This window comes from Phascolarctos cinereus, unplaced genomic scaffold (genome assembly GCF_003287225.1).
Source record: "Phascolarctos cinereus isolate Bilbo 61053 unplaced genomic scaffold, phaCin_HiC Scaffold_2;HRSCAF=192, whole genome shotgun sequence".
Taxonomy (NCBI): domain Eukaryota; kingdom Metazoa; phylum Chordata; class Mammalia; order Diprotodontia; family Phascolarctidae; genus Phascolarctos; species Phascolarctos cinereus.
This window is the reverse complement of record NW_027555625.1, coordinates 65,722,780-65,749,018: the sequence shown is the minus strand read 5'-3', so window position 1 is coordinate 65,749,018 and position 26,239 is coordinate 65,722,780.

Below are 26,239 nucleotides of genomic sequence, written 5' to 3'. Positions count from 1 at the left end.
CCTGGATAATCCTCCTTCATAACTTATAGAAACAAACTCTGAATCATTTTGGTTGTCCTCCCTTTCACCTTCCCTGTCTAACCAATGTCCTTCTCATAATTAAACCTCAACAACAGGCGAATACTAAGCAGTTGAGTTACTCGAAGATCTTCGCATTTAATGCTGAGGCTGTGAGCAAACCCATTTATAATCAACTGCTTCCTCTTCAGAGAGAGGCTTGCTTGGCATTGCAGTCTTGAAGATGAAACAGTGTTTACCATAATACTTTAGAAAAGGTACCCTCAGAATCCTATCAAGTCATGTAATCATCTACTCCTAAGAGTTGGGAGGGAGGTGCTTTGAAGGTCCCCTAGTCTCACCTCTTTCTCATTCCACATGTAAAGAAATAGAGGTCTAAGAAGGGAAGATGACTGACTTACCCAAGACCACCCTACAACGAGTACTCAGGTTTCTTAACTCTCAAGTCCAGGGCTCTTTCGACCCCTATTATTTCCCTCTTCTGTCACTCATCTTTCTTGAGGTGGAGGAAACAGGGAAATAGGAAATAATATGTAACTACTAGCATCCTAATTGTATACGTCTCACCGAAGGAATGACAATTTTGTTCCCATTGTTTAGTTGTTTCAGTCAGTGTGAATTAACTCAGTCTGAATCTTCATGACCCCATTTGAAGTTTTCTTGGCAAAGATACTGGAGTGATTTGACTCTTCTGTCTCCATCTTATTTTGCAGATGAGGAAACTGAGGCAAACAGGGTTATATGACTTGCCCAGACTCACACAGCTAGTAAGTGTCTGAGACCAGATTTGAAATCAGGAAGATGAATCTGACTTCAGACCCAGTACTCTATACCCTGTGCTGTCTAGCTACTCTACTTTTGAGCTCAAGTATAGATAAATCAGTCAACCAACATTAATTTATTATGTGATTACAACATGCCAGACACTGTGCTAGATTCTGTAGATAAAGAGAAAAAAAACAGAAACAACTCCTCCTCTCAAGACATATATATTCTATTGGAGGAAGCAAACATATAGAATATATGTAGAATAAAGTGCATATAAATTTACATATACACATATTACATATATACACACACAAAGAGAGAAATGGAAAAAGAGAGAAAGAGGAGAGAGATGAAAAGACTGAGAGAGATGAAGAGACAGAGAAAGAGAAGAGAGACAGAGAGAGAGATGAAGAGACAGAGAGAGAGGAGAGACAGAGAGAGAGACAGACAGATAGACAGAGATGAAGAGACAAAGAGAGACCAAGAGAGACAGAAAGAGACAGAGAGAGAGAGGAGGTAGTGGTGAAGGGAGTGACAGAGACACAGAGTCAGAGATAGAGACAGAGAGAGCAGATATCCTCCTGATGTAACAGTGCATAGCTTTTGCTATTAAAGTTGTATTTAGAGAAAGGAGCATGGCACTTGTCTCAGTTGCCATCATATTTTAAGTTGGCGAGATGCCCTCACAGTGATTAAGGGGAAACATGGGCCATGGGAGAAAGCACAGGAGCAGGATCATGGCCCAGCAGAAGAGAGGAGAGAACAGACAACCCCTTCTCCTAAAATGACTACTTTCATGCTCATCTGGTTACCCCTCTATCCTGCCTTCTGGTCTTCCACAGCAGTACTATCCCTTACTCCATCTGATTTTGCCACAGGTTTAAAAAAAAAACCCTCAATTATCTCTCTGTTTAGTTGGAAAGAGGGCTGGTTTGGGATGGATTCAGGGAACTTAAGCTCATATTTAGACTCTGACATTTCAAAAGTTTGTGGCCATGGCTAAGCCACTTATTCTTTCTGAGCCTCGGATCTCTTTTCTGTAAAATGGGTATAATAATGATTACATTTCACAGAGTTATTATAGTACCCAGTGCTTTGACAACCAGACAATAGTGTAAAATCTTAAACTACTACATAGTCTAACTCCTTCATTTTCCAGAGTAGGAACTGATTTTCGGAAAGGGGCAGTGTCTTTATGAAGGTTCCAGTGATAGTTCTGGTGCCAGAACCACTGTTGGCTCCATGTTTGATGTACTTTCTATTGTAGTCTAATGATATTTAAATATCCAAATGAATCTGGGGTTGCCCCCAATAACACGGAGACCTATCCATGCCTAACCCTCCAGTGATATTCTCATCCATGCCCTCCTCCAAGTTTGTTTGGACTCACCAAATGATTAGGGGGCCTCTCTCACTTTCTCTGTACATCTGGAGGACACTAGTGAAACATTTTGGTTGTCCAGTCTTGATTCTTTACTCTTGTCACATGACCAAACCATCTTCACTTTCTCTCACGTGATTCTTTCACTGTATCTTTTATTCCTCTTCTCTGTAGTTCCATGAGAGTCATACATTACATCCTGCTTAGACTCTTCATTCCTGTTTCCATCACTCTGTGTCTTACTGACTTAGCTTCTTGGAGGCAGTAGTGTTCCAGGTATTATTGTTCTACAGAAACAAAGGCGAATGTTTTCATTGATAAGATGGGCTCTTGTTGTTATAGGAAGTTGGAAGTTAATAAAAGTATTTGACAGTTTTCCAAAAGCAATCCCTCCTCCTTTTCAACTCTATATACAGATTATTGTTCATCTGTATTTTGAAATCTGGGCAATATGCAATCTTCATCCTGTGCAGACAATCAAATCTCCTATGCATGATTACAGATATCTTCTAGAGGGCTCTGCAATATATTATGCTTTAAGACAGTCAGCACAAATGCATCCACAAACACAATCATCTGGAAAACCTCTTCATTCATAAGAAACCTTTCCTGGATCTGGATCCTACAATGAATACTTTCATTGAGCAGACTTATCTCTGGTTATTACTTTTCTGAATTTTATCATCACAATGACAGTGAACAGGATCATTTCTGTTGTTAAATTCTCAAAGGAATCTTGGGTGATCTTGATATATGAATGGGAGACATTTTATTCTAAAACAGCCTGAAAGGCAGATTTTTGTTCTATGCAATAGAACGCTTTATGTTGGTTTTTTGTTTGGTTTTGGTAATGAATAGACAATGAGCACAATGGGATCTTATATTCTCTACAGTGTAAATTTACAGTCCCTTGTTGAATGTCATTTGGGAAAGACTATTTATTCCCTACTAATTTGATCACTGAAATTGCCTTCATTTGTTTATAGATGATACTCGTACATATTTTGTATTGATGGTTGAGTATGCATATAGGTCAATAGCTGGTGATGTTTTCTCAGTGACTTTTTTTTTAATTGATTAGATCTGAAGATTTTTTAATCACATCTATAGTATCATCCTCTTCTTTAAATACATGGTAAATTGGTCCTTCAACATCTTCCCAATTACGTCTCCTCCAGCAAGGAGTTCCTCTATGTGTGCTTGATATAATCTATATGGTTTCCCGTCTTTGTTCCTGTAACTGTGGATTAACATTGCAGTTCCACTCTCCTTGAATGAGAAAACAATTTTATATAATCATTTTTATAAATTATTTGCAAATGGGTTTTGAGGCCATTGTTACATAACGAATAACTTTCTAACTAAAAGTGGAATGGGTTGCCTTGGGAGGTAGTAATTGAAGTAGGGAGCACGTAATTGAAGGTCTTCAAGAAATGGTGAATAACTACCTCTCTGGGATGCTGTAAAGGGTACCCTTCCTCCCTTCCTTTTTGCTTCCCTCCCTCCATGCCTTCTTTCTATTCTTCCTTCTTTCCCCTTACACTGGACTTAAAACCTGCTACTTTGCAACTTCAACCATGTAGCATGGAATAATTGGTCCTATCAACACTAAGATGGATCCTCAAAGGCCTCCCAGTAAACACAACTGTTGCTTTCCTGTAAGATTTCAAAGCACCAACTAACAGTCTGCATCAGCTAGCCACAGCTAGTTGCAGCTGTCCAGCCTTCAGCATACCAGCTAATCCTCCATGCTCAAAGCCCCCCCCCCAATGTCTTAATCCCATCAGTATCCAAATTCCTTCATTCTTCCAATCATGTTGAAAGGTCCCTGACTACAAACATCCTGATAGTCTTCTCAACAGCACTGCTCTCTATTATAAGAACTACAGCCATCAACAGCTGGGTGGGTCATTTCCACAGCTGTGCCACATGGTGCCACCTGTTGCTACATGAATGGGCCAAGTTGGCACCCTGAGGACAACACCACTGACGTACTGGCCCTTGAATGGATGACTGCACCTTTTAGTGGACTGAATCCCAGCACCTGGCACACCTTATTCACTAGAGTAGCAGTGTACTCTTGAATACAAATAAGTATTAAATAAATATCATGGTCATTGAAGTGATTGATTGATATAACTTTGAAACTTAAGGAGGAAATTGTTCTGTTGTAATAGCGTCGTGTCTGGAGTCTCATCTTCCTGAGATCGAATATGGCCTCAGACATTTACTGCTTGTTGGACTCCGGGCAAGTCACTCAATACTCTTTGCCTCAGTTTCCTCATCTGTAAAATGAGCTGGAGAAGAAGATTACAAACACTCCAGTATCTCTGCCAAGAAAACCCCTAATGGGGTCACAAAGAGTCGGATACAACTGAACAACAAATGAAAATGGAATGGCCACACTTGTAACTTTAACTAAAACAAATAAACAAAAAAGAAGCAAAGTCTCTCTGCCTCCCTCAATCGATCAGCACATATTTATTAAGCACCCACTATACATGCTTAGATTCTGTGCTGGGTGCTGGGGATGTACAAATACAAGTATAAGTGCTCAAGGAATTTATAGTCTAGGCAGTGGAGGTGATATATACATATACACAACTGATACAAAGTTCCAGGGGTGTGAGAGAGAGGTACTAGACACCTGGGCATGAGGAAAAGCCTCATCTAGAAGAGGAGACTTGAAGGCTTCTGAGAGAGTGGTAATGAACACTGATGCTCAGTCTATCACTTCAGGACAGTTAAAACTTGGATCCACATTGTCTATTTTACAAAAGAAGAAACTAGTCCCTAATGAGGGGAACTCACTTGTTTAATGTCATATAGTAAATCAATAGATAAACGTCAGCTCTTAGGGCATTGTCTATTCCCTTTAGATAACATTGCCATTAAAAACTGCTAAGCAAAAATAAAGGAAGCAATTATTTCCTCACCTTTTAGTATTTTCCAGGGATCCCTGTGAATACTAGATTGGTTAGACATATTTTCAATTGGAAAATCTGAGGCTAGCAGGATATAATATCCTTTAAAGGACCCAGACGCTGACTCAGGTACCCTAGGGAATGAGGTGATTTTGGGATTAAGAGATCTGGGTTCTAATCCTGGCTCAGCCATGTAATTTTGAGCAAGTCATTTCTCTTTTCTATGCCTCAGTTTTCCCATCTACAAAATAGGTATAAAAATATTTGCACTGCCCATCTTCCAGGGTCATTGAAAGTAAAGTGCTTTGTAAAACTAAAAGCGGGCAGCTCGGTGGCAGAGTTGATGCAGCGCCGGGTCTGGAGTCAATAAGATTCATCTTCCTCAGCTTATGTCTGGCTTCAGACGCTTATTAGCTACGTGGTCCTGGGCGAGTCATTCAACCTTGTTTGCCTGAGTTTCCTCAACTATAAAATGGGCTAGAGAAGAAAATGGCAAACCCACTGTACTATCTCCATCAAAATATCCCCAAACAGGGTCAAAAAGAGTCAAACACAACTGAAAAAGCAACTGAACAACAAACAACAATAAAAAGCTAAAAACGCTATACAAATGTGAATTCTTATTTGATTAGAAAAATCTTAGCAAAGTGAGATCAAACCCAGAAGGTAGTCCAGAAATCTGAGTTTGCACTGCCTCTGGATGGGGGAATACTCACATCTTTTTAAAAGAATCAAAGCAAATCTTTTGAGCTCTCACAGTTAATATATTCATGCCATTCACAACAATAAAAGAACAATACAGCAGTGAAGAAAAGGGAAGAAGGTTATGAGATCCTTTTGTTGGGACAAAGTCACAGCCTTCATATTTCTAGTTTGATGTGGCTTACTCATTTCTTATGTTTTATGTCCTCAATGGGGAAAGTGAGGTTTTGTAAATTACATTTTAATGCTTGTTTTGATGGAATAAAGATTCCTTCTTCATTACAGTCAGGGATGCAATGGAATGACCCAGACTTGGACTATCTCTTAAAGCATGAACAAGGACATGTCACAGGAGTCTAGGCAACCCATCCTTTTTCTATTTCTATCAAATCTACAGGATCTATTCATTTCTGGAATTGATCTGGGTTTAATTGCCACCATTCTGTCACCCCAAAACTTTTGTTCCTTAGAAATCTCATAGAGCATCAGAATGGGCAGAAACCTCAAGTAGTGGAAAGAACATGGGTTTTGGAATCAGACAGCATGGCTCTGGATGTCCATTCTGTTTCTTATCACTTGTGAGATCATTGCCAATGAAATGCCTCCATTTCTCTGGACCTCAGTTTACTCCTTTGTAAAATATGGAATTGCACAAAACAATCTCCCTATCTTATATGAGCGAAGTTCCATACCCCTGTAATCAATCAGGAGATAGCTAATCCAAGCTCCTGCACAAATCTCCTATGGAACTCTGAGAGGGATTACAGTGTCAGTAAAAAGAATATTGGGCCTAAAGTCAGAAGATCTGGGTTTTAATGTCGGCACCCTCCCACTTCCTAGGTGATTGTAATCAAAGCTTTTCAATTCTCTAAACCCCAATTTCTGAGTGTCACTATCGATACTAGAACCAGCTAGTTCCCCAGATAACTGTGCTTCTCTAACAAAGAAAGCCATTATCATTGTCCACTGTCATTCAGCCTCTCCTTGAACACCTCCAGTGTTGGGGAACTCACTACTTATTGAAACCTGGAATGGGTTTTTTCATAGATAGAAAGATAACTCAATTGGGAATATAGACTTCAAGTTTCAGCTGAAACACACCTTCCTGCAGTTTCTAATCATTGATGTTAGTTTGCTTCACTAAGCAGAAAAAATCAAAACCTTCTTTCTCATGACAATCCTTTAACTATTTGAAGGTACTCATCACCAGCTGCCTTCAATCTTCCCCCAAACTACTCCCCTTACCCCCACCAGGAAAATCTCTTTGCCAGACTAAACATCACTGGTTCTTTTAACTGATCCTTCCATAGTGAGTATAGCATGGTCTGTAGCCCCCTTACTATCATGGTCGTATTCCATTGGAAGAGTTCCAATTTGTCAGAGCTGTGGAAGGCACTGGAAACACCATCTCCCTGTTCAGAACACAACACTATATAAATATTATACACGGTATTATTGTTCCTTCTGGCGTCAGAAATCGCTCTCATGTTAAAGTTGGGTATGTCAAAGGGGATTTCACTCTTCTCATTGGCAGTGGTTTCTAAGTTTTATGTCTGGCCGTTACTTTATATTCACTGGCACCAAGACATACAGTGCATCAATTTCCCTTCATTTCTGTTTCTCAGCTACCACTGAAAAACACAACCACCATAAATATGTGACATGACTAAATGATGAAGCAGTCACTTCCTGCTGAAAATTTTGAAGCCAGCAATGCATTGTTTCTGGGGAGGAAGCCATTTAGATCCCAGCTGCTCCCTCCCTGAAAAGATGCAGTCGCCATCAGCTGAAGAAATGGGCTGGGGTTGTTTGCCTGTCCGTATTGAAAATGTGTTTGGCTTACCTCTGAGAGCTCCACATGGCTGCCTTCGGGGGCAGGATGCCAAGGAGGAGGAGGAGGAGGAAGGGAAGCAGAAAGAAATGCTTCATCCACCTCATGCCTAAAAACAATTCCTAATGAGAGGCATTAACTCCATAATCAATAAACCAAGCTGAGCCATCCCATCGGACACAATCACTTGAAAGGCCATATTTCCTGACTCCATGCTTCCCGCCCTAAATACAGGATAAACATCTGATAGACAAATTGCCTTTTCTCTTTTATGTACACGCACACGGATTACATAACAATTGAAAACGAGCTACATTCTGCCATCTGGTTCTAGCAAATCGAGGCAACCAATATCAATCTGATCACAGAATGTTAGTGTTGAAGAAGGGGGGTTGAGATCATCTGGTTCAACTCTATCATTTTGCAAATTAGAAAACTGAGGACCAGAAAAAGAGAGCAACTTGTGCAACGTCACACAGCTATTCATCCAGTGGTCTTTCAACCCCTCCTACCAAGTAAGAGAAGGAGACTGAGGGTCAGAACAAGGATTTGACTCTCCCAAGATCACCAGGTTAGGAAGTAGAAGAGCCAGAACTAGAATAATAGAGTTTCAAAACTAAGATGTACCTCATGGATCACTGAGTCCCGACATCTTCATTTTACTGACGTTTTAGGTATACAGAGAGAGAAGTAAGGTGACTCATGCAGTGAGTCAATAAGAGAGTGGTCCAATGCAGCCCCTCTGTACCAGTATCCTGAAGTTAAAAAGTGTTATCCAATCTCAAGGCAGCAAGGGGGCTCAATGTATAGAGTATCGGGTCCAGAGTCAGGAAGACTCATCTTGGGGCAGCTAGGTGGCACAGCGGATAGAGCACCTGCCCTGAAGTCAGGAGGACCTGAGTTCAAATCTGGCCTCAGACCAAACACTTGACACTGACTAGCTATGTGATCCTGGGCAAGTCACTTAAACCCCATTGCCTAAAAAAAAAAAAAAAAAAAAGGAAGACTCATCTTCTTGAGTTCAAATCTGGTCTCATATACTTCCTAGCTGTGTGACCCTGAGCAAGTCATTTAATCCTGTTTGCCTCAGCTGCTCCTATGTAAAATGATCTGGAGAAGGAAATGGCAAACCACTCCAAGAAAATCTCAAATGGGGTCACAGAGAGTCAGGCCTAACTGAAATGACTGAACAACAACAAATCAGGTCTCAGTGGGCAAAGGTAAAGAAGAGACTTTAAAGCATCCTTTCTTCTCTTTGCTGCTTTTTGCTGGAATTATAGAGGGATTTCTGGAATAATAGATTGGTTGAAAACAGTTTAACAGGATCATTTGAGGCAGGAGGGATATACTGTTTTTAGAGGGCATGGATGCTGAAGGATATTATTATTAAATATTAACATTTAATCAACAGATATTCATCAACAAACATTTATCAAGCACCTACTATGTGTCAGAAACCATACTAAGCGCCATTTTAGCTGGTGCTGGTTAAAGTTTGCCTGATCCTTTGGACAGACTAGCAATCTCCATTTGCATTGTGCCTAAGACACACACACACACACACACACACACACACACACACACACACACACACATACACACACACCCCTCATCTCACTGATGACTATCTATTGCACAAATAACCATAGAATCTATGAAATTAACTACATTTTAGGAAGTTATTGGAAAATAATTAGAATACTGATAAAATCCTGGAGTTAGAGAAATGTTTGATTGTCCATTTTTTTTTCCATTTTTGAAAGCAAGATTTTTCAAGGCCTTTTGTAAATAGAATAATTTACAAAGAAAAGGAAGAGCTTTAATGCTGTACTCATTCATTGAAACCATTCATTCAAGGAAAATTTGCAAAGCATCTATTTTTAGACACAGCTTTGTGGATTCAATTCAATGAAGTAGATTTGGAGTCAGAAGACATGAGTTTGAATTTTGGCTCCTTTGCATGCTAGCTGGATTACCTTGAGCTAGCTACTGAGCTTTTCTGGATTTCAGTAGCCTGATCCATTAAATGAGGGCATCAGAGGGGACGATTTGATGTTCTGGTTCCTTTTTACCTTTAACATCTATGGAGCATCAGATTGGGAAAATCCTCAGAGTGTATCTTTTGGGAGCCACCTTTAATAAAAATCTCCACTAAAACTGTATGCCCACCAAATCATTACCCACTCTTTGCTTTATTGAGGGGGAACCTATTACCCCTTGAGGCAGCTCATGCTACTCTAGAATAGCCTTGGGATGAAGCAGATTGCTTGTTTTGTATATATTTCTTCCCATATTATCTCTCCCATTAGATCGTAAGCTCCTTGAGGGCAGGGACTGCCTTTTGCTTTTTTTTTTTGTATCCTCAGAGCTTACCACAGTGCCTGAATAGAGTAGGCTTTCAATAAATGTTTATCGATTTTGAATTGAAAATTGAATTGATTTTTTAAAAATTATTTGTTAGTACGGCAAGGCTAAACCTGATACTCTGGAACTTTTATACATGATTCTGTTTTTACCCTCTTGCCCTAGAAGGACAAGTCAAATATCTTTTATACATGGTAATCCCTCATATATTTCCAGACAATGATTTTGTCTTCTCTAAGTCTTTCCTTCCAGCTCTAGTGGCTGACTTCTCTTGGAGGCCTGCTCTTCTTATTGGCGATTCCTGAGCCCTGGTTACCATTTCATGAGGGGCTCCAGTAATTCTCTCTTTACCCCCACCTCAAATTATCCTGGAGACATGTCCACTTCCATTCCAGTAGATTTGAGGGAGTAAACTTTCCTTCTACCACCACCCAACCCCCACAAACACACCCTGGCATATGGTAAGTGCTTAATAAATGTGCCATGGAGATGATGGCGATAAAAAGATAATAATGATGATAGCTAGTACATATGATAGATTGATAGATAGATAGATAGATAGATAGATAGATAGATAGATAGATAGATAGATAGATATAAAATACTTTAAGTTTTGTAAAGCGTGTTACATATGCTATCTTATTTAATTTTCACAGCAACTCAGGAAGTAAATGCTATTATTATCCCCATTTTACAGATGAAGGCATTAAGACTGAGGAATTAATTCAGGTGCCTGAGGGTCACTAAGTTAGTGACTGAGGCAGGATTTGAACTCAGGTCTTCTATCTCTCTACCCCTCTATTATATTGAAGCCTTAACAATCCTAGTTACCCTTGCTTGTTTGAATATTCTCCTGCTTAAAATATGTTAGCCAGAATTGAATGCAACACTCCAAATATGTTCTGACCACATCACTGTGCAACAGGATGATCACTTCTTTTTTCCTGGACACCGTGCATCTCTTAATGCAGCCGAAAACTGCATTAGCTCCTTTGGCTGGCGTGTCACACTATTGACACAAACTGAATGATGGGATGAAAAGCATTTATCAGGCAAGGGTAATGTGCCAAGAACTGTACTAAGCTGTTAAATTGAGCTTGCAGTAAGCTCAACTTTGTCCTCTGCCTGCCTCAGTCCTCTCATATGTAAAACTGGAAGTAATATGAGCACCCAGCATTCAGCACAGTGTCTAGCACATAGGAGGTATTTTCTTTTTCTTTTGTTGATGAGTTATTTCAGCTGTGTTCAACTCTCTATGACCCCATTTGGGGATTTCTTGGCAAAGATATTGCAGTGGTTTGCCCATTTCCTTCTCCAACTCATTTTACAGATGAAGAAACTGAGGCAAAGAAGGTTAAGTGACTTACCTGGGGTCATACAGCTAGTAAGTGTCTGAGGCTGGATTTGAACTCAAGTCCTCCTGACTCCAGGTCCAGCACTCTACTGTGTCACCTAGCTGCCCAGTAGGTACTTAGTACATATTTATTGACTGACTGATCTAGCTCCCAGGGTTGTTGTGAGGCTAAAATGAATTATTTCTAAATTTTTTTTTCAAATGTTAAAGTGCTTTACAAATGTTAGTTATCATTATTGTTATTATTATTATTATTATTATCTAGTTAGGCATGCTGCTTCCTAGAGATGCCTTTCCAATCACATGCTACTGAACTTGATGTTTTGAAGCCTTGTAGGATTGATCCCAATTATATTTCGTCTTACTAAATTTGGCCCTATTTTCTAGCCTGTTAAGATTTTTCTGAATCCAAAATCAGAAATCAGTCCAGCGTATGGCCATCCGTCCCAATTATTCATCATCTCCAAATTGGATAGGCATGTGATTTACGTTTTTAGCCAAATCATTGATAAAAAATATTAAGTGGTGTGGATCTCTACAATACTCAGTTGGAATCTTCTCATAAGTTAAAAATGAACCATTGATAAATTCTTGTTGGTGTCTGACTATTCAATCAATAGTACTATCATCTATCCCCAAATTACAGATGCCCCATAAGAGGATGAAGCTTCAGGTTGTGAAAGCAGTACTCTACCCACTACCCAAAGTAAGCTCCTTAATTATTGAATGTTACAAGGGAAAAGCTTCCTAGAAACTTATAAATAAATCATCAATCATGGAAAGAGCAGCTATTAGCCCCAGAGATGCATTTAAATCACCACAGTTAGAAATGAGCTCTAAGGAATGAGGCCTCCTCATAAGTTCAATCTCAGCCTCCATTAAAGCACTACATGAACACTAATTATTATTATCATTCTGTAATAAGACATAATAATTAGTAAAAATAATAATAATAGATCTATAATAATTCATCATAATTATGTATTATTAGATTACAAGGTCTGCCCAAGCTCTCAGTGCCCCCCAGCACCTGCTTCAGCTGCTTTCATGGCTGGTGGAAGAAATTGGTCTGAGTTGTCCAGTCTCCTGAGGGAAGCTTTTGACATGCTCTGGATAGTTACTTCCCTACCTCACTGATGAGTTTGAGACCTATTGGTTACTTTCAACATCATTTATCCCATCTGCCAAGACTATTTCATGGGATGTAATTGTTTTGCATGCTATAGCTTCTTGAAACCACAGGAAAGAGTTGGGCAGTGAGTAAACATCAAATGTGGATGAACAGCCCTGAAAATGGCTTGGCAGCCCTCACACCAGAGGTGGCAGTCTTAATAAGACTTGGACTTAGGAAGATTGGAGGTCAAATCCAACCTTTGATACTTACTGTCCATGTGACCCTGAACAAGTCACTTAAATTCTCCTTGTAGCCCAGGAAACTATCTCAAAGAATACAATAGAAGAGGGAGTTTATGATCTCTAATGGTAGATGGAGGTTGTATGGTGGGAATTCCCCATTCAAATAAAATCACAGATTCAAGCCAAAAATGGTTTTGTTCTTATGAAAAAGAACAAGGATAATATTTGTTTTTGTTTCATATTTAACATGAAGTTTATATATCACATTTTATATCTAACAGATATATAACTAATCCACCATGACTTAACACTTCTCTTTGGGGCATTATGTCACCAAATTCATATAGAAATTCAGAGCTGTAAGTGACTTCAGAGTTCACTCAATCTAACTTATACCAGAAAGGAATTATCTTTCCAACTTCTCTGACAGGGTCATCCAAGTTCTTCGTTTAGATACCTATGGTGACAAGGAATCCATTCCACTTTGTATATCTCTAATTATTAGAATATAGTGGAATTCAAATCTAGCCTCAGACACTTACTTGACATGCAAACCTGGACAAGTTACTTAATTTAACCATGTTTGCCTCAGTTTCCTCATCTGTCAAGTGAAATAGAGAAGGAAATGTTAAACCAGTCTTTGCCAAGGAAATCTCAAATGGAGTCACAGAGATGTGGACGTGATTGAAAAAAAAAAAATGAGTGAAATGATTAGAATATTCTTTTTCTTTTTTAAAGCCAAAATAGCTCTTAAAACCTTTATCCATTCCTCATTGGTCAATGCTTGTGACCAAACAAAAATTTAAACTCTCTTTCTCATGACAAGCCTTTGGTCATTTAAATCCCTTTAACAGCATCTTCCCCTCTTCCTCCAATTTTTTTTTTTTGGTTTGTTTTTCCCCAGTTTGAACATCTAATTCCTGTATAGCATTGTTTCCTCTGGCCTAACCATCCCAGTTACTGACATCTAGATATGCTACAACTTTTCCATTTCCATAAAATGTAATCCAGAGAATTGAATGTAATACTGCTGGTGCCAGCTGACCATGCAGATTGCAACAGGAACATCACCTCCCCATTTCTGAACTTTATAATTTTCTAAAGGTTAATCACTAGAATGCTTTTCTCCAGGGATGGAATCCTTTGGGTATAGTTGTTTGTCCAGTGATTTCAGTCATGTCTGACTCTTCATGACCTCATTTGGGGTTTTCTTGGCAAACATACTAAAGTGGTTTTCCATGTCCTTCTCCAGCTCATTTTACAAATGATAAACTGAGTCACACAGAGTCAAGTGACTTGCCCAGGGTCACACCATCTACAAAGTGTCTGAGGCCACATTTGAACTCACAAACATGAGTCATCCTGAGTTCAGGCCCTGCATTCTATCCACTGTACCACCTAACACCCTCTTAGGGTATAGTCACTTATGAAGACTGCCTACGAAGACAGTCTTTTGTATACTATGACTTGTTTTGATGGAAGTTATCTACACTGAGGAAAATGACTGTCACTTGCAATTCTAAAGGTGATGTTACATCCCGTTGTCCTTGTGTGCCACCATGCCACCTTGCTCACTCATGCTGATCTTGACATCCACTAATATACTGAAGCTTTTTTTTTCCCACACAAACTATTATCTAACCACATCTTCTGCATCCTGTACTTATACAGTTGATTTTTTGAATCTCTGTCAAGGACCTGGCATTTATCTTTACTAAACATCTTGTAAGTAAACAGGCTACAGGCAGAAAATTTTCAGACAGACTTGGAAGGATACAAAACAGAAAACATTTTTGTGCTTTTGGATTCTTCTATTCTTTACTTTGCATGTTGAGCATTTGTTTATGTGGACTGTTACAAAGATATTACTATTAATATTAATGAATTTTTGTTAGATTTGGCCCATGATTCTACTTCGTCAAGGTCTTTTTTATTACTATTTATCATCCAAAGTGATACCTAGAACTCCCAGGCTTGTGTCATCTGCAAATTTGATAAGCTATTTTTTAAAACATCAGCAATCAGTTCAAAAATATGTAATTAAGAAAATGCTGCATTAAAGGTTGTGTCCTTAAATTGCCTCATAGTTTCATTTTCTTGAAGCATATTAGGAAAGTAATCAGGATCGGCACTCAGGCTAAGTAAAGAGCACAGTCATTTTCCCTTTAATGACTGAAGAAAAATGGATCCACAGGGACTATTTGAGGCTCATTCTGCTGCTGCCATATCTCAATTTTTAATATCTTGTTGGATTCTATGCTCTTCATCAGGTTTCTGTACATGTCACTTAATGATGGACCTTAACATTCTAAAGGAGGGCAAAGAAGGAGGGACTGACATAGTCCCAGAGTGCTGCGAACCATGTATGGGTCATCCAAGCTTCTGAGGGCTAGTAACCCATGCCAGAGCACATGATCCATGGGCAGAGCCTTCAAGAAGCCAAGGTCATCTCAACATGTTAATGAGGCACACAGGAGGGCCTTTGGCTGCAGCAATATAGAAGATTCTGGGCAAATTCCGTGAAACAGCTAAGCAATTCTGAGACTGTTTCAACAGAATGATGTGACCTATAACTAGATTGATCATAGGCCATCCTCCCCAGCCATGTATCCCTCCTTCCCTTCCACACACATATCCATGAATACAAAAAGGGGTAGGGTCTGCTTTTTAAAATATCTACAATAAATTATTATTTTTTTAATCAAAAATCAGCAAACCAATAACCAATAACCCATTTGTTAAGCACCTGTTTTGTGCCAGACACTCTTCCTGGTTCTAAAGACACAAAGGCAAAGAATGAAAAAAAACCCTGCTCTCAAAAAGCTTATATTCTAACATCATCCACTCATTATACTTAAGCACATACCTCTCCAAAGATGCTTCCTTTTCAGTTGAGTGATGCAGTGGATAGGCAGGAGGACTCAGTGTCAGGAAGACTCAAGTCAATTATTTTTTTCCTTAGACACTAACTGTGTGATGCTGGACAACTCACCCTCAGGGAACTTTAGTTTTCTTACCTATAAAATGAAGGCATTATGCTTGACCTCTAAGGTCCATTCAAGTTCCAAATCTATGATCCCATCTCTTCTCTCTGCCTTTCAGAATGTTTCTCATATTTCAAAGCTTAACCAAGGTTTCATCAATTTCATGGCCTTATAGCCACTCCTTCCCCCTCCCCAAATTACCGGCTTTATTAGTATCATTTCCTCTTCAATTTTCCTTCTGTTGTATTTATTTGTGCAGATGTTGCCTCCCTTCATTGAGGAATCTTCTTCTTTTAGGTCAAGGACTGTTTTGTTCCTGTAATTTTATCCCCAATGCTTAGTATGTGTTAGATGTTTAATTTTTGTTAATAGGAGCAGCTAGGTGGCTCAGTGAATAGAGCACCAGCTCTGAAGTCAGGAGGACCTGAGCTGAAATCTGGCCTCAGACACTTACTAGCTGTATGAACCTGAGCAAGTAACTTAACCCTGATTTCCTCCCTCCCAAAAAATGCTTCTTAAATTTGTATTCTGTTGAAAAAGAAACCTTCATTACACCAGGGGAGACAATCTCGAACATCTCTTGCTGAACTAATGTTTATGGGATTGAATGGAAGGTGAAAGGTCAGTGTGGTATAGTGGGAAAAGGTCTTGGCCTGGGAATGAAGAGATCTGGGTTTCAGTCACTTCCCATTCTCTCTCTGACACAGATAAGAATAATCACTTAGCACAATTCCTGGCACATAGCAGGTATTTAATAAAAGTGTATTAGCTGAATTACACATGTCAATACACTACATGGGGGGTTAGGAATGTTTTTCCCTGCAACAAACCTGTTAGGTAAGCATACCAAATATTATATGTCTAATGGGGATTGGGCAAAATATAAACTATGTTTTACAGGGGTTAGGTGAAACCCTTTGATCACACAGCTACTGAATTTCAAAACCTGAACGCTAGCCTCATTCTATTAGAGGCAGCTCTTAGCACAGTGGATGTAGAACTAGGGGTGGAGAAAAATTGAATTCAAATTCTACCTTAGACACTTAATTACTGGGGCCAGTAACTTACCACTTCTGGGTCTCAGTTTCCTCATTTGTAAAATTAATGGGTTAGAATCAATGACCAGCTCTAAAGATGTGACAATATGAACAAATTTCTAGAGCCCTGTAAGGTTTACAAAATACTTTCCTCCCAAGAACCATGTGAGACCAATAATACAAGTATTAATAACTTATTTTTTGCAGGTAAGGAAGCTGAGGCCTGGGGAAAGTGACTTTTTAAAAGTCATTCAGGTATTAACTAGTAGATCTGGTAGTTCAATCCAAGTGTGTTGATTCCAAGTCCCATGGTCTTTCCAACCCAAGAAAATTAGTGCAAATTGCAGCATTATTAAGGCGTGTGATTTATAGTTAGGGGACGTAAGTCTACACCCCCTCCATCACCCCATCACTTACTAGCTGTTGCTGCATTGGGCTTAACATTACACTTAACCTTTGTGGACATAAATTTCCACATCTCTAAAATGAGGGGGTAGACTAGATGATATTCAAGGTTCTCTCTTGTTCTAATTCTTTGATCATATGATCAGGAGAGTTCTTCGGACAAAACTAAATCTTGGCAAGGCCAGAACTTATACTGTTTCATTGGTCCTTGACAGACCTACATAAATAGCTGCCTCTTTAGCCTTTGTGTGACTTTCCTTCCTTGTACTATCTACCTGTTTATCATCACCACATTATAGAAAAACAGCTGGGGCCCATATGCCCTTCCGGGTGGCCTCTTGCATTTCAAACTCTGCACAGGATCCTTTGAAGATGTTGGGAGTGATACAATGTTCTTGCCAGAGGAAATCCAGCCACAACAAAACAGAATTTCAAAGACAAGAAAGGACTTTCAATTCCCAATTAAGACACGGGACGCAAAATATATCAGGCTGAAGAAAGTGCTTGGATTTTCTTTAAGGTTCTGCAATTAGGTTAATTCTAATAGCAATGTGTGATTTTGTGGAAAGACCCCCAGACTTCCATTTAGGAGATTTGGGTCTGAGCAACAGTTCTGATACTAACATTAGACAAGTCATTTACCCTCCATGAGACTGTTTCTTCTTCAATAAAATAAGCAAAATAATGCTTGCACTACTCAGTCTTCAAATATTTGAGCACTTACTGTGTGCCAGACATTATACCAAGTACTGGGGAAGCAACGGTGAAAACACTACATTCAAAGGATCACCCATTCTAATGGGAAAGATAACATATGAATAACTAAATGGATAGAAAGATAAATAGGTAAATAGATAGATAGAGGGATAGAGGGATAGATGCATAGATATATATTCACCTCTCTGTCTTTAAATACATACAAACACACATTGTATATACATGCATATATACATACATACATACATACATATATATATATATATATATACATACACACACACACACACACACACACAGAAACACAGAATAGATAGAAGTTGATATAAGGAAGGAATTAGCAGTTAGGGGGATTGGGAAAGGCCTCTTGTGGAAGGAGGAATTAACTAAGAGGCAAAGGTTAGTGGGCAGAGTGTTCTAGGTGAAGGGAACAGTTAATTCAAAGGCATATAGATGGGATATGGAGTATTCAAGAAACAGCCTGGAAATCAATGCCACTAGATCACAGATTACATACAGTGGAGTAAGGTAGATGACTAGAAAGCTAGGAAAGGGCCCAATTTAGGAAAAGCTTTAAATGAGGACTAAGAGAGGATTGTATATCCTCCTAGAGCTAATAAAGAGTCACCTGAGCTCTTTTAATGGGAGGGAACATGGTCAAACCTAAACTTTAGAAAAATCAACTTAGAATTTGAATATAGGGTGGATGGAAGTTTATAACTCTAGCTACCTAGCAGGGCTTTTGTGAAAATCATATGTAATAATTTATAAAAAGTATGGTTATGAATTGATTGTTTCCTGCTTTCAGTCATAGAATCATATGTTGCAAAGCTGGGAGGAATCTCAAAGAATTTCTAGCCCAACCCTCTCCTTTGACAGATGTGGAAAGGAATGATCAATGAGTTATCTTACAGAAGTAAAAGAGATAGAATTCAAACTCATTTCATTACATATCTGGCTCACCCTCACTGCATCATGGCACAGTTCTTAAGTCAAGAGCTAGAGTTCTTTTTCTCCACAGTGGTCTCAGTTTCTTCAACTGTAAAATGATGATGAAAATATTTATTCTTTCACAGGTTCACTGTGAGGAAAATGCTTTGCAAACTGCAAAAGTGCTATAGAAATAAAATTTATCAGTATTATGTTAATTTGGAAATTGTATTTATTAATTACCCATATGGATATTTGGTGATCAACTTCTACTCACATCTCCAGAATCAGAGGTAGGAGACAGACTGGAAACTACGTTTATTATATCTCTCAGTGTAATGCAGAAACGAATGTAGGTTTAATAAAATTTTAAAAAAACTTAATTTGAGCTAATTTAATACCAATTGATTGTTAAGAGAATGCATTTTGTGGTTTGTTGAGTATATAAGAATAGTCCATAATTAACTGGAAACTGCATCAACAATGTCATAATTAAATTCTTGGTAACTTTTAACTTTCAGCATTGTTTAACAAGTTAATTAACATTTTAGAAGATGATTTATAATATGATTTATTAAACACCTATTATGCTGAGTGGTAGAAATACTAATCAATATTTGGTAACTGAGTATCCAATTTATGAACTGTGTATTCTCACAAGCTAAGTAAATATCATGTTACAAGCTAAATAAAAAATCTAAATAACCATTATGTATAAATTAATGATCAATTATGCACCAAAGTGATTGGGTTTCATTAATTCGAGTCATAGCTTTTCATCTTCCCTCTTGTTTCTAATTTCCTGTACTATGTTTACAAAATCTTAAAATAGTACTCAGAGAAGGGGAACTGGCTTCAGGAAGTATATACATTGAGATATATATTATTCTATTAGATGTATGCCTCCATGAGAGCAGGGATCTTTTCATTTAAATTTTCAGTATAATGTTTTGTCAGTTGTCATTCAATGAAGAATGAATGATTACTGTATAGGACCCTGCTTTCAGGAATTAGGTATTACTAGCTCCATTTTGCAAGATTTAAAGATTTTCCTTTCATAAACAATAATAGGTAGGATAGAACTGGCAAGCTGCAGAATATCATGAGAAGGCTTACCATGAGGTCAAGAGAACTTGAATAATGTCCCCATAATGAGGGACAATTGTGCCTTCATTCTCCATCAGCAGCTCTGCTTATCTTCACTACAGGGAACAAGATGCTTTCCCACCCAGAATAAATGGATCACCTGAAATCTCATCATTATGAAGAATGATTCAGGTTTGGATACTCTACATTCCTCAACGCATTCTCAGTTGCTTCTCTTCTCTGGTTGAAGGGGTGGAGATCAGTGCACTAAACTCTCAAAGCCTGCCTTTCCTGGTAACTCCTTTCTCCACTAGCTGCTCTATTTGGTTTTGACTCCACAACCCATCTGGGCACCCCAGACAGCTCTCTCCTCCCCCCCTTTTCAGCTTCCTTTTGTCTGTTATCTTCCCCCAACAGATTGTAAACTGCCTGAGGACAGGTATTATCATTTTTCGCCCTTGCTTGCATCTCCAGTACTAAGCACAATGCATAGCACATAGTAGGCACTTAGGAAATGTTTATTGTATTGAATGGAATTTAATTGAATCATAGGAATTATGAATTAGATTAAAGCTTGGTTTAGCCCAGAGAAGAAGCAGATTACTATTATGTAATGCAAAAAGAATGAAAAGAACTAGACTTAGAACAGATGAACAAGGTTCAAATACAGATAAACTCTCTGATTCCAGTTTCCTTATCTGTAAAATGATGAGGTTTTTACAAGATAACTTCTAAGGTACCTCCAGACTTTAAAATCTTATGTTCCTAAGGCTTAGCAGGGACATGATCATTGTCTTCAATTATTTAGTGGGCTATCAAGGTGAACAAGTGTTTGACTTGATTTGCTTGGCCCCAGAAGCCAGAATTAGGAGTAGTTGTTACAAAGTTTCAGGGAAGCAGATTCTAATTCATAATATAATACCACTTTCACTAAGCTCTCCCACAGAATGAAAGAATGGAGGAAGAGGGAAGTATATGGTGTATTCAGCACTTACTCTGTGCCACGTTCTGTGCTTAATGCTAGACATAGAAGTACAGAAATAAAGGTAGTCTTTGCTCTCAGTGAGCTCACATCATAATAAAGGAATACAACACGTAGAAGGGAGTGGTAGACAAAAAAAAAGTTGCTTTTCACTGGGAAATCAGAGGGATGGTGAGTAGAACCATAGAGAGATTAATTTATAGAACTTTTCCAGGAATGGTAGTGTTGATTCAATTTCAGAAATCTGTTCTTGCTCTCATTACATTCTACTAAGGGAAGATAATATGTGTGTAGGTGCAATGGCCAGAATGGATGTGTTCTTTACTAGGCAGTCCCAGAAATTGTCAGGGAATACAAGAAAAAAAGATCTGTCCAGAAAAGGCAGTGCCAATTGGATTATTTTTTTCCCAAAAAAACTAGAGGTGGAAGGTGGCTGGAGGGCAGGAGGAATTGGGGGGGGTAGAAAAAGGCTATACAAGTAGAAATGTGATATGAAGATGAAAGGAGAGCAGCAATATGGTGGGTCTACATCAGCCATGGAAAACTCTGACCATTTAGAGCATGGTGTCCCAAAGCAGGAACTGGAAAACCAGGTCAAAGCAGGAGGGACAGCATGAAGATGGTCATTAAGAAACAGTATTTACTGTCACAGGAGAATTTTTCTAGGTTTTTTTTCTCAATTACCTCTATTTTCTTGAAATGGTAAATCACATCTCTAGCTAGAATATCTCTGGCATAATTTAATTGACATATTACTTTATCTCAGGTGATTAACTGAGAAAAGAATTGCCTCTAAGATGTATTGCCTCTAAGATGAGTGTCTCAAGTAACTAGTTAAAGTTATTGTTTTAAAAGTCTGTAAATCCCAGTTTCATCCCCAATGTTTACTGACCAGTTTATAATTTTGTCTAGTGCAGATCTACTCTCTGTTCTTTGACATATAAGTCATTACATTTTTTTTTCTGCCTTCTGTAAAATTCCATTGTGTCCATCCTGCCTAGATAATTTATATAAGGTTATGTAAGACTACTCAAGTTTTTTTGTTTTTTGTATACCATATAGGTCTCTGTTGAGTATATGATAAGCTGATTATTAAAATGTTTCTGCTATTGTTAAATATGACTGGCAACAGTACACATCAATGAATCTTTGGATAATTTTTATGTTACTACAGTTATTATTACTGTATATTTCCTCACACTGACAAGCACCCACAGATATGTGGACCTCTGTTACAAATGGGCTCTCAGGCCCCACTTTCTTCTGTTTTTCCTCTTTTCACCTGTCTTTACTTTGTAGCTCAGCACAGGATCAGATATTGGGTGTATTGTCCTCTCTCTGTCTCTGTCTCTCTCTGTCTCTGTCTCTCTCTCTGTCTCTCTCTCTCTTCCTCTTTCTCTGTCTCCCTCTCTCTCTCTCTTCCTCTTTCTCTGTCTCTCTCTCTCTCTCTCTCTCTCTCTCTCTCTCTCTCTCTCTGTCTCTTCCTCCATCCTTCTCTGTCTCCCTCTCTCTGTGTCTCTGTGTTTCTCTCCATCTCTCCTTTCTCTCTCCCCCCTTGTTTTCTACTCCCTCTAGGCTTAAAATTAGTATCATTGCCAATATGCTGTCAATGCCACTCATCTCAGGAATGCTTTTTTGAATTATTGTTAAAAGTAATATTTTCCTTATAAAGGAGTCATTTTTGGTAGATATACACATTTATTACTTTATTAATAGTTCCCTGACTACATCTGTATGTTTGTATTGAGCAAAAAAGTTTCCCTTACTAACAGTCCAGGTGTAGATAGCTCCCAATTAAGCTTCATGTGAAATGCTATTTTGTATTTATTTTTTTTTTGGGGGGGGTTCAGTAATCCAGGTGTAGTACCTAGAAGATTGCTGGAGAATTTGTCCGCAACAACTTGTTGAGGTAAATTGGCTAGATTAGAAGGTAAAGGAATTGAGGAGTATCTACCCAGAAATTCTGCTTTGTGATGGGTTTGATTTCTCTTGCCTTCTCAATGACTGGGTGGGGGAAGGGACATACTTCAAAATGGAAAATAAAATAGACTTGACTTTAATAAATATTCCAAAATTCCCATTCTTGGATGCTCTTTAACAATGTATCCAATACTGGGAGTTTGGAGACTTCAATGTCTTCTGAGCACTGACAATAACTCATTTGGCAATGTTGGGCAAGTGATTTTCCCCAATTTAGGTCTCTGTTTCTACATCTATATAATAACCAGTTGGGACTAAATGGTCCCTAAGATGTCTTCTAGTTTGAACAGTCTAGCTAATGTCCCTTCCAAATCTAACATTCAAGAGGTCTGACTGAGGTTACAGTTTTAGTAGCTTTAGCAGAATGGGAGAGAAAGGCCTATGCTTCCTGGTTGGCAGATAGATGTCAAGGAAAGTTGGGATTCAAGTCTGGAAGACCTGATTTCAGATCTTAAATTAAATACTTCCTAGCTGTGTGACCCTAAGCAAATCACTCAACCTCTTACAGACTCAGTTTGCTTAGCTGTAAAATAGGAATAATGGCACCTACCTCATAGGGTTGTTGTTAAAATCAAATAGGATAATATATTGCACCCCTTAAAGTCATATATAAACTGTCTTTTTTGATTATTAAACCTAGATATTAGGAATTTTCTTTTTTTTATACCTACTTGAGAAATTATTTTATTGATTAATTAATTTACTTGTAGTTTTCAACATCTACTTCCACAAGATTTTGCTCTTCAATCTTTTTTACCCATCCCTCCCCAGCCCCCAACCCTAGGCAGCGTGCATTCTGATTACCCTTTCCCCCAATCTGGCTTCCCTTATATCACTTCTTCCCCCACCCCTCTAACCCCCCACCCCTGCCTTCTCTTATCCCCTTCCCCTTCTATTTTCCTGTAGGGTAAGATAAATTTCTATAACACATTGCCTGGGTATTTTATTTCCCAGCTCCTTTCTTACCCAGGTCTGACAGACCTTTCCTACTGACCTTCTAAGCTGTCTTTGGCATTTGTGGGTTAAGAAGTCTGGAAACCACCACAGCTGCTAGTGATTCAGTTCCGTGAGGCCTGCTCTGCATTTACTGGCCCCAGTTTGTGCTGGTGTGGCTTGCACTGGACTGGGCTCCTCTCTCAGCCTGGTGCAACAGACCCTGCCTGTAGAACTTCCAGGTTGTCTTGTGCTGGAAATTTGTTTCATTCTGTCTTTTTCTGGGTTCTTCTGCTCTAGAATTTGTTTAGAGTCATTTCTTACAGGTATTTGGAGGGGTTTGGAGGAGAGCTCAAGCATTGCTTTTACTCCACCATCTTGGTTCTCACTACCTCTTTATCTAAGAGAGGTAAACCTCCTTAAGAGAGGGGCATACAGCTCTTTGAAAGCTTTCTCTTTGAAATGTTTCAGAAAGCAGCCCCAGTAATTTAAATAACTCTGATCAGCTGCCCATGGAGAAGCATAGAGTACTGAGAATGTCAAGGAGAAAAGGAAGTAGTCTTCCAGAAACCAAAAGATGAAGTAGAGAATCTAGATCTTCTGGAATGTGCCATCTGGAGAATGAAAGATAAGAGATGCATTCTACGTTGATAATCCACGAATCAGTGTGGAATTAGAGAAGGATGCCTACTTGTGTGAGTAACTATGTGGCACAGTGGATAAAGCATCAGGCCTGAAGTCAGGAAGATTCATTGTCCTATGTTCAAAACTGGCCTCAGATGCTTTTTAGCCACATGACCCTGGTTAAGTCACTTAACCCTGCTTGCCTCAGTTTCCTTATTTGTAAAATGAGCTGGAGAAGGCAATGGCAAACCACTCCAGTATCTTTACCAAGAAAACCCAAATGAGGTTGTGAAGAGTCAGATATCACTGAAACAACAAAATGTATTTGCATTAAAAAAAAGTTTCTCTAAAACTAATGTGTGAATGCTAAGTTTGTAGATTCAACATATGATAGAAGCCTTCTAAAAACTGAGGCACTCTAGCTTGGCAATACAGATGTATTTCAAACAACATTGGACCCAAAGCCACTAACCCCCTGAAAAGGGGAATGAATAGCATGCCCTGGAGGCTAAAGAGAATTGCAGAGTGACAAAAGACAAAAACCCTTGATGAATGTCCACTGTCTTCTGGGAGCTGAGACTTCCAATTCTGCCATTCCAATGACCTTCTGGATTCCCAGCAGACATCTTAAACTCAACTTCTCCCATATAGAACTCATTATTCCCCCGCCCACCCCAATCCCTCCCCTATCTCCTACCTTCTCTATTACTTGTACTCTCTCAGGCTCACAACTGAGGAGTCATTCTGGACTCCTCACTATTTCTCAGCCCCCATATCCAATCTGTTGTCAAGGCCCACGATTTCATCTTTGCAAAATCTCTCTACTACATCCCCTTCTCTCCTCTGACACTGTCTCCATGTTGGTGCAAGCCCTCATCATTTCATACTTGGACAGAGAGACGTAGACAGAGACAAATAGAAGACAGAAAACAACAACAGTAACAATGATAGCAAGCACTGAACAAAGAGACAGAGAAGAAGCTGTTAGTTGACACCTGAGTGGGGACAGAGAAACATGGAATTGAAGGAGGTCCAAAAGTGTACTTGGTCCTGGAAGGACAGTTAGAAAGTATTAACACAAACATGTTATTTGTCTCATGCTTTTAGACACAGGCCCATTTTCTGGAAAATGCTGATTCTCTCTGGTGTGTTAATCACCAACTAATCTCCCTGTCCACCCTCCTGAGACAAGAGGCAGGACACAGTGTATGTTCCAGACTTCTCTGTCCCTTCAAATCAATGTTTTAATTTTGTTTGGTTTTGTTTTTGTTTTGTTTTTAAATTGAGCCATAAAGCATCTTAGAATGCAGTGTCTATGCAATAAGAAACTTCTGAGACAATCTAGTCTAGACTTCTTAACTTCTAAATGAAGTTTTTTTTTAGTTTTAAAAAATATTTTTAGAACTGCATCTCAACATAAATGTTTTCTTTTGTAGTTCAGTGAATTTAGGTTTATACATTTAAAAACCTTATTCTGAAAAAGGATGTACAGGTTTCACTAGACTACCAAAAGGCTCTAGCCCCCCCACACACACACATTGGGAACCTTTGTTCTAGTCCAGTCCCTTCATTTAATAGATGAGGAAGCCAAGCTTTGGAGAGAGATGACTTGCCTATGTTCTCACAATAAGTTAATGGAAGAGCTGGGCCTAATGGTTTTGTTTCCTGACAGTTCTTTCTACTACACTTACGAATCTGCTAAAGTAAAATGTTGCCATGGTTTAAAAACATTCCCTTACAATTCTGTTCTCAATAAGATTCTGTCCCCAAGTTTACAGCAGAACTTAAGTAATGGGGATAATTGCTTGTAGTCTTAGGCTAAACTTGTTACAACAATGTTCACAATATAGTCCTGACTTGAAT